Consider the following 13,611-nt stretch of genomic DNA (forward strand, 5'->3'; position numbering starts at 1 on the left):
TTAAAGTATCTTCTTCACCCTTTCCTTTCCTACCTTTATCTTATTTCCCATTATCATTATGTGCTTTCAACACATTCCTGTTGTCTCTCGACAACGCTCTCTCACCACGCACAGAAGGCAGCGCAATACTGCTTATCTGCGCCCTTTTCTCTCATCCTCACACTCACCTCTCACTCTTTCTATGGGTCTATGGAATTGTCAATCAGCAGTCAATAAAGCTGACTTCATTCCAGCCTTTGCATCTCATTCTACTCTTAATATCTTGGGCTTGACTGAGACCTGGATCCGTCCAGAAGACTCAGCAACCCCTGCTGCTCTCTCTAACAACTTCTCTTTCTCTCACACCCCTCACCAGTCGGGGAGGGGTGGGGGCACTGGTCTTCTCATTTCTAACAATTGGAAATATTCAACTCTCTCTTCTCTATGCAATAACAACTCATTTGAATATCATGCTATTACACTTACAACTCCCATGAAGATCCATATTGTAGTTATTTATCGCCCCCCAGGTCAACTGGGAAGCTTTGTAGAGGAGCTGGATGTATTGCTGTCCTCTTTCCCTCAGGATGGCATCCCACTTGTAGTCTTTGGCGATTTCAACATTCACCTAGCGAAGCCGTATGCAACAGACTTCATCTCTCTCCTAGCCTCTTTCGATCTCAAACGGCTCATCACCACCGGTACTCACAAGTCAGGCAACCAACTGGACCTGGTTTACACACGCAACTGTATCACAGACAACATTTTGGTGAAACCTCTCCAAGTTTCAGATCATTTCCTCATTACTTTCAATCTACAACTCACTACCCATGCTCCACCAACCTCCCCACCATTTACTTTCAGACGAAACCTGCGCTCACTTTCTCCATCCCATCTTTCCTCTGCTGTGTCATCTTCTCTTCCCTCACCCTCACATTTCTCATCTCTGGATGTGAATACTGCAATGGATACTTTATGCTCCATCCTAACCTCTTCTTTAGACAATATCTGCCCTCTCTCCTCTAGGCCAGCACGCGCTACTCCCTCCAACCCCTGGTTATCTGAGGTTCTTTGTGAACACCGGACCAAGCTCAGGGCAGCGGAGAGGAAATGGCGCAAATCAAAAGACACATCTGACCTCAGTAGGTATCAATCTCTGCTCTCTGCCTTCTCTGTTGATGTTCACGCCGCAAAATCTTCATATTTCCACAACAAGATCAACAGCGCCTCTAACACACGTTCACTGTTCAAGACATTCAATTCTCTCCTCTGTCCACCTCCACCACCACCCACCTCCTCTTTAACTGCTGATGATTTTGCTGACTTCTTCACTAACAAAACTACAACTATCAGCAGTCAGTTCTCAGATTCACACGCACAGGAACCCAGACTAACCTCTCCCACAGCCAATAACCTTCTCTCCTCCTTCACTCCACTAACAGAGGAAGAAGTATCTAAACTTCTCCTCTCCAGTCATCCTACCACCTGCCCTCTAGACCCCATCCCCTCACACCTTCTACAAGCCATCTCTCCCACACTTCTACCAGCTCTCACACACATTATCAACTCATCCCTCCACACTGGCATTTTCCCTACAGCATTTAAGCAGGCTCGGGTAACTCCACTGCTTAAAAAAACAACATTAAACACATCACTTCTAGAGAACTACAGACCTGTCTCTCTCCTACCATTCATTGCGAAAACACTTGAACGAGTTGCTTTTAACCAAGTATCATCCTTCCTGTCTCTGAACAACCAGCTGGATGTCAACCAATCTGGCTTCAAGAAAGGACATTCAACTGAGACTGCATTGCTGTCAGTCACGGAAGCCCTGCGGATCGCAAAAGCTGCTTCCAAATCATCAGTTCTCATTCTGCTGGATCTTTCTGCTGCCTTCGACACTGTGAATCATCAGATCCTCTTGACCGCCCTCTCATCACTGGGCATCACTGGAACCTCCCTCAACTGGTTTGAGTCCGATCTCACAGGTAGGTCCTTCAAGGTCGCATGGAGAGGTGAGGTATCCAAAGCACATCAACTTACCACAGGGGTTCCTCAGGGTTCAGTTCTCGGACCGCTCCTCTTCTCCATTTACACCACATCACTGGGACCCATCATACAGGCACATGGTTTCTCTTACCATTGCTATGCTGATGACACCCAGCTCTACCTCTCATCTCTACCTCTCATTTCAACCAGATGATCCCACAGTAGCTGTACGAATCTCTAGCTGTCTGGCAGACATCTCGGCATGGATGAAGGAACATCACCTGCAGCTCAACCTGGCAAAGACTGAGCTTCTCGTCCTCCCTGCCAATCAGTCTCTACAGCACGACCTCACTATCCAGCTAGATTCTTCCTCAATCACCCCATCAAGGTCGGTCAGAAATCTTGGAGTAATCTTTGATGATCAGCTGACCTTCACAGACCACATTACAAAGACAGCTCGATCATGCAGGTTTGCTATGCACAACATCAGGAAGATCAGGCCTTTCCTAACTGAGCATGCAACACAACTTCTCGTCCAGGCCCTGGTCATTTCTAGGCTTGATTACTGCAATGCTCTTCTGGCTGGACTTCCATCATGTGCAACTAAACCTCTACAAATGATCCAGAATGCTGCAGCTCGTCTTGTCTTCAACGAGCCCAAACGGTCCCACGTCACTCCTCTGTTCATCTCTCTGCACTGGCTACCACTCGCTGCTCGCATCAAGTTCAAGGCTTTGACGCTTGCTTACAGACTGACCACAGGTTCAGCTCCCTCCTACTTCCACTCACTACTACAAGTCTACATCCCTACCAGAAGCCTACGATCAGTCAATGAGCGACGGCTCATTGTGCCATCACAGCGGGGCACAAAATCACTCTCCAGAACATTCTCATTCACGGTTCCATGCTGGTGGAATGATCTCCCCACCCTCATCCGGAATGCAGAATCCCTGACAGCATTCAAAAGACAACTGAAAACTCATCTCTTCCGGGAGCACTTAAAGGAGAACTCCGGCGCAAAATGAACCTTTGGTTTAATTACACATTGTTACCTAGTCAACCGTTATCTGAGATTTGTTTTCATGATTATCGAATGTAAATAGTTTTATCTCTACAAACAGTTTAGCCTATAAAGCTAGTATAACGCTAGTATATTGGGCATAGTGTAATGACAAATAAAAATCGCTTGTTAATACCACTAACAAGGCTCAAAATAGCCCCACACTAGCACGGTAGCATAATGAGGGTCCCTACCTTCAAACCGAAGCATTGAGAACTTTGTCAGTGTCCAGACAGTTTAATAAGAAGATATTTTAAACATACAGTCAACTTCGCGTATACAGGCACAAGCCATCTTTGAAATACAGTCTTTACCAGTCGATCTACGAACGCCGATCCAAGCCTGCTGTTCGCGCTCACCTTATCACAACTTATAGCTCGTTCACATTCTCACCAGCGCACTTGGATCGGCGTTCGTAGATCGACTGGTAAAGACTGTATTTCAAAGATGGCTTGTGCCTGTATACGCGAAGTTGACTGTATGTTTAAAATATCTTCTTATTAAACTGTCTGGACACTGACAAAGTTCTCAATGCTTCGGTTTGAAGGTAGGGACCCTCATTATGCTACCGTGTTAGTGTGGGGCTATTTTCAGCCTTTTTAGTGGTATTAACAAGCGATTTTTATTTGTCATTACACTATGCCCAATATACTAGCGTTATACTAGCTTTATAGGCTAAACTGTTTTTAGAGATAAAACTATTTACATTCGATAATCATGAAAACAAATCTCAGATAACGGTTGACTAGGTAACAATGTGTAATTAGACCAAAGGTTCATTTTGCGCCGGAGTTCTCCTTTAACATAACATAAAAAAATAAAAAATAAAAAATAAAAAATCCTTTCCTCTAAATCCTCGCTTGTCTGGCTTATGCTACTCTGAGCAATGTCTGAACTTTGTATTTTGAGCACTTCTTGCGTTGTTTTTGCCTCTTCACGATGACTCGCTTGGTTTAGTCCTCAGTTGTAAGTCGCTTTGGATAAAAGCGTCTGCTAAATGACTAAATGTAAATGTAAATGTAACAATCTGAGTGGGACCCACACTGTCTTGTTCTCCTTTCCACGTGTCCTTCAGTAGCACCAGCGGTCCCCGCACTTCCCTCCCGTATAGTAATTCAAACGGGGAAAATCCAGTCGAGGCCTGGGGAACTTCTCTGTAGGCAAAAAGCAGATATGGGAGCCACTGATCCCAATCGTCACTTTTGTCCACCACAAACTTACGAAGCATTTGTTTCAGAGTTTGATTGAAGCGTTCTGTTAACCCATCAGTTTGTGGGTGATAAGGGGTGGTTCTTATGCTCTTTATCCCCAACAGTTTATACACTTGTTTTAAGAGCTCTGACATAAAGTTAGATCCCTGATCTGTGACTATACTTTTGGGAAAACCTACTCTAGAGAACAATTGTATAAGGGAGGAAGCTACCGCTCGAGCCTTAATGGATTTGAGGGGAAAAACCTCCGGATACTTTGTGGCATAGTCCGTAATGACCAACATATAACGGTTTCCTGCCTTGGTCTTCTCTAACGGCCCAACAATATCCATACCTAGCTGATCAAAAGGTACCCCAATAATGGGAAGAGGCCTAAGAGTTGCCCTAGGAGGGACCCGTAGAGAAGTCTGTTGACACTGTGGACAAGTTTTACAGTACGTGGCTATGTCCTTCCTCATACCTGGCCAATAAAAGTGACGAATGATTCGTGCTGTTGTCTTATGTCTACCTAAATGACCCGCCCAGGGTGCCGAATGACCTAAAGAAAGAACTTCTTCTCTACCCTCCCTGGGGACTACCAACTGCGGCTCAGGACTCCGTTTGCGAAACAAGACCCCATTACGGAGGCAAAGGACTCCCTGACTTCCTTCCACCTCTGGCTGGCCTGCTAGTGATCTCTCCTCCACCCACTTATACAATGGCCCGACTACATTGTCATTTTTCTGCAATTCTACTATGTCTCTAGGTATCTTATAACCCAATGTGTTCCCAGGGACAGATTCCCCTTCACTCACCACCCCATGTCGAAACTTTTCACACTTCCTCTGACTCCTGGACTTCCGCGTCTTTCCTGGCTCTGCTTCAAGTTCTGCCTCAAAAAAAGGTAAAGCTCCTAGTAATCCTACCTCCTCTTCACCACTCTTGGCCATGGCCCGGGTTATAGCTGCATTGCAACTCTGCAAAGGAAGGAGATCAAACAAAACAGGCAGATCTTGACCCAGCACCATAGGGTATGGCAACTCATGCGAAAGGCCTACTTCCAACAGGAAAGATTGTCGATATACCTTTACATAAACATTCGCCGTAGGATAGTACCTTTCGTCCCCATGGACACATTTAATTGCCACTGGAGATCTTAGGTTCCACAGATGGACTGGAAATAACTCTGCTTTGAGCAATGTCTGCATACTTCCAGTGTCCACCATTGCACTTATTTCCTGTCCATTCAAACACACCGTCACATGATGCAAAGAAATCTTAGCTATACAAGTAGGGTCATCAGGTCTCGGTACTCCACACAAATTTGCCTGTGTGGAAGATCTATTTGGGCACCTAGGCTTAGTATGCCCCTCCTGTCCACATTGACAGCACACAATAGTTTTAATGTTAGCACTCAGTTTCCCACTAAGACCACCATTATCACCCACAAACTTACCTCCCGTCATACTTGTCTTCGGGGGTATTACTGATCTCTTACTGGGTCTTTTGGGGTCTTTGAATGTTTTCCATTGATTGTAAGACCAGGGTTGACCTCGTCTTCGTGCTGCGACAAACACATCTGCCAGCTCTGCAGCCTTTGCTGCTGACTCTGGGTTATGCTCTTTTACCCATGTTTGAAGCTCTGGAGCAAGCACCCGAAGATATTGCTCCAAGATAATCACTTCCGCAACTTCCTCCTTACTCCGATTCTGTGGCTGAATCCACTTGTTAAATGTGTCCTTAAGACGCCCATATAGCTCCTTAGGAGTCTCATCCGCTCTCATGTCGGTGGACCGAAACCTCAAACGATAGGACTCAGGATTAATATCGTATTTATTTAAAACCGCTGCTTTCACTTCATCATAGACCAGAGATTCATTAATGTCCATGTTCACATAAGCACTCCGAGCTTTGCCTGTAAGTAATGGCACTAACCTCACAGCCCAGTCAGTTCTTGGCCATCGGCATGCAATGGCTATCCGCTCAAAAGTCGTAAGAAAATGCTCCACATCATCGTCTTCATTAAGCGGCTGTAGACGTGGCTCGCTCATAGCCCTTGGCTGTTCTACGACTTGACCAACAATGGATGATGAGCCCTGAGCATCTACCTGCTCACTCCCTTGATTCGAAGGGGTATATTGAAGCCCAGAAGAATGAACATTAGTTGGTGTAGTTCTCGTATGTACCTCTTCCTGAAGAAGCGCGAACTGATGTTGTAGAGCCCTCCATCTATTCTCCTGCCGCGCCGTCTCCTGGTCAAGTCGTTTATCTCTCTCTTGCTGCATTTTCATATGTGCACCGAACATGTCCCGTAACTCTTCGACCGTAACATTCTGTGAGCCACTTGAAACTGGGGGATCCTCCGCATCAGCTCCTCCTGTAGCTGACGTCACAATCTCATCACTCTTTCCAACTCTTTTCGGTCCCATTTTGACCCATGAAGTAAGGGACAGAAAAAAAAATCGTTCACTGCTGCCCCCTACTGGCACATCCCACCGCTGCCACCAATTGTTATGGACGTGACCAGTGAAGGATAAAAGAACACGGAGGCAGCAGACTAATGCAAGCGTTTAGGGGTTTATTCTACAGAATGGGGTTACAAGGTAAAGCAAATGCTAACCCAATTGAGGTAAACCAAACAAACCAAGAAATAAAATAAACAAAAAAAAACATACAATAAGGATGAGTCACTGCATTTGCCTCTCAAACATTTACAGAGGTCTAAGGTCTACAGGACCTGTTCTCTCACAGAACACTACTAACTCATACAGAAACCACTAACAAATTTATACATTGGTGTCCAGCACCAATTAACACATAAAGGGGAATAGACAGACATATAATGGTCATTACACACAATAAACGAATATGAAAACATCAAATATACATAAACAAACACTTCAAATAATACTATCAAATAACTTCACTTACTAAATTTACTTCTTATAAATAAACAAAGTAAAAGGAAGCGAAATAGTCCTTGGAGTTCCCCCGGAGCCGAAACCGGAATGGTTGTGGACTCCAACCGGAATGGACTCCAAAAGACTCAAACTGACCTGACCCCGGCTCACCAACATCCGCCACATCTACTAATACTCTACTGAGACTTAGTTCACATGAAGTTGCAAAGTTACTTATAGGCAACAGAATGTTCATAAAGGGACCATTAAAATAAAGTGTTACCGATAGTTCTCCCAAAAATGCATTATTCAGCTTCTGTTTACAATTATTTGATACTCCAATAATCTTTGTTTTATTTCCAACTTTAAAAAAAATCATGTTTTACAGTGTACTACTATTTTAATATTTAATATATTCTGTAAAAGTACTGTTCATAGGCTATGTGTTACCTTATTTGTTAAAGGGTTAATTAAATTAAAATACAATTATTTCAACACTTACTCACCCTCATAATCGAAAACTGTAAGATCGTTCATCTTTGGAACACAAATTAAATTCTTCATATTTTCTCAAGTCCACACAAATGTTCAAACTTCAAAAAGTATAAAGACATTGTAGAAGTAATCCATATGAATCAATCAGTCAAATCCTCTGAAGAAACGTGATCACTTTATATGATGAACAGATTTATTTAGGCTTTTATTCACATTAAATATTAACATTCACATTTGATTAACACACAGAATAATATATAAAGTAACACCAAGCCGAGGGTCGGCTGTCGGTGAACATCTGTCGGGCTAGTTTTTGTGGTATACAAAAAAGTGTTATAGCGTTTGCCGTGTGGTTGATTTCCAATGTCGCTAGCTGAGCAGAAATACATAATCATGTTTCAATTGGTTCCTTCACAGTTACGTTAGATTTCTTCCTTAGCGTACAGGTTGAGAAGCTGGGACTTCGGCATCGGTCCATCTATCGCTGTTTTCCATGTTCGTGGAGTAAATATATTGGCTAAATATGTACTGAATAAATATATAGGCAATAAACTGTGTATTTACATGGCTTTTTAAAAATGGCAGGTGCCAGTGTTACACATATGTTCGGCTGATCAACTTACACTTATGTCACTGGTAGTTCCTATTGTGCTGGGTTAGACCCTACTCTGAAGTAAGAGCTAATTTAGTCCCTCCAAATGGCGTTACTTTAACTCAAATCATTCCCAATTAACCTTTCAACAATGTTAATAGCAGTGTGACGGGGATCGCTTGAGCGACCAATCTACTTCGAGTGTAACAAAACGAGCCAATGCACATTGGCATACGATATTTGCATCAGCTGCTCTGCCTCGCAGCACGAGCATATAATGAGCAGAAGGTGCGTCGCATATTTGCTTTTCGCTTCAGAGCCGAGCGGTTGTACGGTTCCTGCTCTGCAATCATATCTGAGTGTCTTTTCACTTTAAAAAATAAGAAAACGAGTCTGCTTCTTCAGAAGTTGTGCCTTCAATGAGAATGTGAGTGCTCACATCAGGCTTGCACTATCGTCTTGTTTGTGTAGCCGCGGCCATAACCCTGTGTGCTTCGGCACCAGAGAGAGCAGGTTTCTGAAAGAGCATAGAGCATTTTCTATAAAACAACAACTAATGAGAGACGATTTCCTCAACAACTCAACTCCTCAACTCCTCAACGTTAACATGTCCTCTCTACTATGATCAAACTTTATTCAGGTAAGTATATTAACTTGGCTACTCTGCTGCTCCCTTCACCAGCAGCAGAGTTCAAATTGGTGACTGCGGTGACGTAGAAGTGTTCTTAAAAACTGCTGATCCAGACTGCAACGCAACATACTGCAACACTTTAAACACTAGGGCCGGATAGCTTGCCTGAATGTTTGTAGCAAAGTGCAAGCAAAGATTTACGTAACTGTTATTCCACAGTGCAGTGGTAATTATTATCAGTGTCGTCGATGCACACATTGGCAGTTTGCAAAATACTTCACTAACAACTGTGTTACTGAATAGAAATATGACAAGCTTAAGATTAACAGAAATATTAAACCAGCTTTATATGCATATGTATGCCATATTCACAGCTCGCGCTCCTCATATCGTCTGCTCATTCACCACTGAGAGAGTGCGTTTCACCTTAAAGGATCAGTAGCCTACCTAATTCAACTTGTTATGCACTCTTCTCTGAATTCGTTATTGCCTTCGGCATTTACAGAGATGTTATTTGCCAATCACTTCCCGATCGCCGGGAAGATATCGACCTAGCGTTGATTACAGACTTCAACCAAACACAGGGGGGCACATTATTTTATGAATATCACAGATTGTTTTCTGCAAATATAACTATCTCTGTTATCTCCAAACATAAAAGAACAGCATCAATACAGTTAAAATACATAAGTTTATAAAACAACTAAATTAATGAAAAATACAAACCTATGACAAAAACAGTTGTAAATTTTGAAAATTATACATGCAAATATATGACCATATCTGAAAAAGGATAGAAGCTGAGCTAAAAGAGAGCAAGTTGGTCATTGACTATTATGCATATTGTAGTAGACGTATAATACTACGGCAGTAAATTACACATTTACAAAAGTGCTGAAATTTCACAAACAACTATTCTACACCATATTTACTTAAAATCATATTATTAAGATATTTTAATACTTAAAATTATGATCTACAATAACAGACAATGTGGTACAATAGCTGTAACACCCAACCTTTCCTGGTGACTACTTTAATCCACTGATATGTGTGATAGAAATATTTTATGTAATACCGTAAAACTTCAAATAATAGCCCGAGCTTTTATTTTCCCAAATCGTCGAACTGCACCGGCTTGTATTTGAGACAGGCGTCTATATGAGACAGGCCTTTATAATTTAGTATTGAGATGTTGTTCATTAGAGTCTCTAATCTCTAAAAAATCTCCAAATGCTCCACGTGAAACTGTGGTCTTCCGACCTTTTACTATCGTGTCCATTGATTTTGATTAATATGCGCGAGGGAGAGAGAGCAAGACAGCGCTCGTGTTGAAGACGTGAGTGCGCGTGCGCGCGGCCGGGTCTCTCTCTGCTCGTTTTGGGCCCTGTCAAGCGCAGCAGTCATTCTATTCTACATCACTCACCGATCAAAAAAAGCTTTGGCGGGACACAAATTTGCTTTGGCGGCCGCCAAAAAGCGGACGATCTGGGTTTTAGAAGATTAACAACCCGAAACTAAAAACAGACCCGGCCTCTATTTGAGACCGGCCTTTATTTACCCAAACCTGTCGCCTGGTAAAAGAGATAGGCGTCTATTTGGGACTCGGCTATTATTTGAAGTTTAAAGATTAATAAAACGTTACACTCACTTTAGTTCTTCTGAAGGTTCAGCAGGAAGACGAATAGGTTCCGATCCTTTATTCAGGTGCAGCTTCTCAGCAAAACCAGCTTTACACTGATCCTCGTTTATAAAGCAGTCCACTGAGAAATGATTCGCGCAAACATGAGAGCATTGACGTTGATCGTGGGGAATATTCCCTTCGAAAACAAACTCAGCCACTGCGTCTTCAGCGGTTCGGATTTAGGAACATTAAAATGACTGCTGTGTTCATTATTGCACCCAAGAACAGAACACCACAATCGCTTAGACGCCATTCTGCTCATAGACAGTGCTCCAGCATATCAACAATGACCGCGCCGATCCGCGCAGACTATGATTGACAGGACGAGCGAGGGCGGGTCTGTGTTGAAACTCCTGTGCTGACTCCTGTCAATCAACAATCGTGGGAGGGGCGTCCGTTTTATTGACGTCACAAAAACGAACGGCTCAATTTGAGGCAGGGGAAAACATATAAGGAGATTAAAACAAAAACACTGGATGGATTTTTATCATTATATGATGGTTGTGTACAGACACTGCCAACACACATTTCAGTACAATCAACTTGTAAAAGTGCATGTACCATTATATGACCCCTTTAAGAGTGTGTAAATTGTACTTAAGTGCTTTGCGAGACCGGATGGTCGTGTATTGCGTCAATTGATGGTGATTTCTGTCGAGAATCATCTCGGTGTGGGGAAATTCCAACAACACAATTCATGAGAAGCGTGAGTGATAAAAACATTATCATTACCATGAAATGGGTACTATTGTGTGTATAATGTGATGTGTAACAGTATTTTTGATCTGTGATACTTCTGTCTAATAAATTAGAGGGGAGAAGGGTGATCTGTGTAGGCCCTCCGTGTGTTACTGGGCCGAGAGTGAGACATCAGAGGGAAATTCAAGTGCGTCTTCCACTGTGAAGCTGTTTATGGCTCATTAAGTGGTGACAAAGAGTAAGTTTGAACTTTGTTCATTTCATGTGAATGTACAAGTGTTTATGTGAAAATGTGAGAGATTGAGTGTAAAAGTGTGTGATCGTTTTGACAGGTTTATGCAAATACTGGAAGTGTGATTTCTAATATTCATTGTACTGTATTTTGCTTGTGACAAAGTAGCTTTCCTGGTAATATGTGATGACAAATGCTATAACCGTTTGTGTATGTGTTTTCTAGAGAGAAAGGCTGCTACTGTTGTCTATGTTAGTCAGACTGAGTTTCTGAAGGGTTCATTTGAAGTTGTGACAGAGAACAAAAGAGACAGTGAGACTCATTTTGATGTGAAAAGCCAACTTTATTGTTTTAGTTCAATTTACACAATCCTGTCGAATTGAAGTTCCTGAAATTCTGCTTAATTAATGCTGCACCGTTCAAAACGCAGTCTGGAATAAAAACCCCTTTATAATTCTAGCTCTGGGTCTGGTGTCGTCACTATCTTCCACACCGGGCCACATAAATGTTCATGTATCTTTCTATTCAAGAGACTCACCTGGTTGTTGTGGCCATGAATAAAACTTAATTTCTGCAAAGAGCAACTTGGGAGTCATGTCAGGTATCTGCTGTGCAGCTGAGAAATAGATTCTACACTCAAAAGTCATCAACATCAACAAAGTGTGATTGAGGTAGTATCTTGACGGGACGCCGTCACCTTACTTCAGGTAAGTATTGCATTAAGTCAGATTTAGTTGGTTATATTCGTATTAAGACAAATAAGGCACAAATATTGTCCAAAATGAACTAATTGGCCTGGTTGATTCACTACCGTTCATAAGTTCGGGGTCTGCAAGCAAGCTAATGTGAGATGATTTTATCAGTTTTTTTGCTCGCCTGCATTTGATCGCCTGCATTTGATCGAAATCACAGTAAACAATAATATTCTGAAATATTACAATTTAAAATCCTGTTTTCTATTTGAATATATTTAATGTGTGTGTTATAATATATATTTTTTTAAAAGTTACATCGAAGCGTTATATGCTTCTCTGCTCGGTCAGCTAAATTTCGCTATACATGAGTGTCATTCCTCAAGGCAGGGCATTCATCTCACGCAGGCCCACTCCGTGCCTAATTTAAGCGACCCGATCCAGCTAGACAAAGGGTGCATGTCCGATCTCAGATCTCGGATACTCGGAACAGCAAAGGCCAGATGAATTTACCAAGCCCGCTCAGGCTTCGTTTCGTCCGCTCTTCACGAAAATTATCCTATAGTGGTCGCTAGCGTCCTTTGGGGTTCGACGCGGTCGCAAAACATATGTTGTTGTGCTAACGAAGCACGGTTGCCTTCATTAAGGCAGATCTTCTTGTCAGACGATCATGCCATTCCTGAGACGTTTATCTGGCAATCAGTAGCCTTTAATTTCATAATTAAGGTTGCGCACATTCCTGGCACTGCAATGCCATAGCTATGTGCTTTTGAGCTTTAGTTTTCAGGCTTCAGACGGCTTTGCCCTTCAGCCAACCCGGATCCATCACCCTGCCCTCCCCTAACAGAAATAATTAGGGATGCACCTATCCGATACTCAGTATCGGTATCGGCTTCGATACTGCCATTCTTTACCGGATCGTGTATCGGTTAGACGAGGCCGATCCAAATCCGATATTGTGCTTATACTATTCTGTGTTATTGTTAAGCCCAACAAAAAGCACAAAAACATTATAAAGCACCATAAAGTTTTCGTGCACTATATTATAAGTGTTCAGAAGCCATTCTATAGTATAATGTGAGGTAGAAATGAATATTTAAGTCGTTAAAATTAAGTTCACGTAAACTTTTCCCTCCGATGCGCTGTCAGTCATTCTCCATTCAGCATTCAAACTGCGCATCGCGTTCGGTTACGACAGTCAACATGATGAAACTCTCTCCAAGATGATTCAATGTTACTATTATTAAACTTGATCTTTAGATAAAGTTATATGGTTTTGCATAAAATGACTTTATCTTGCTGGACTGTATTGCTGTACCTCAATCCAACCCAGTCTCACGGCAATTCGTGATATGGTCACGTAATTTAATCTATTGATTCGTGACACGGGCACGTTTATTTCGTTATTTTCGTGACATCCGCACGTTTTTTTAAACTAATGTATTTCAATGGGAAACATCTTTCGTGA

The sequence above is a fragment of the Rhinichthys klamathensis genome, unplaced genomic scaffold, assembly GCF_029890125.1.
Source record: "Rhinichthys klamathensis goyatoka isolate OS25496 unplaced genomic scaffold, OSU_Roscu_1.1 h1tg000229l_1, whole genome shotgun sequence".
Taxonomy (NCBI): domain Eukaryota; kingdom Metazoa; phylum Chordata; class Actinopteri; order Cypriniformes; family Leuciscidae; genus Rhinichthys; species Rhinichthys klamathensis.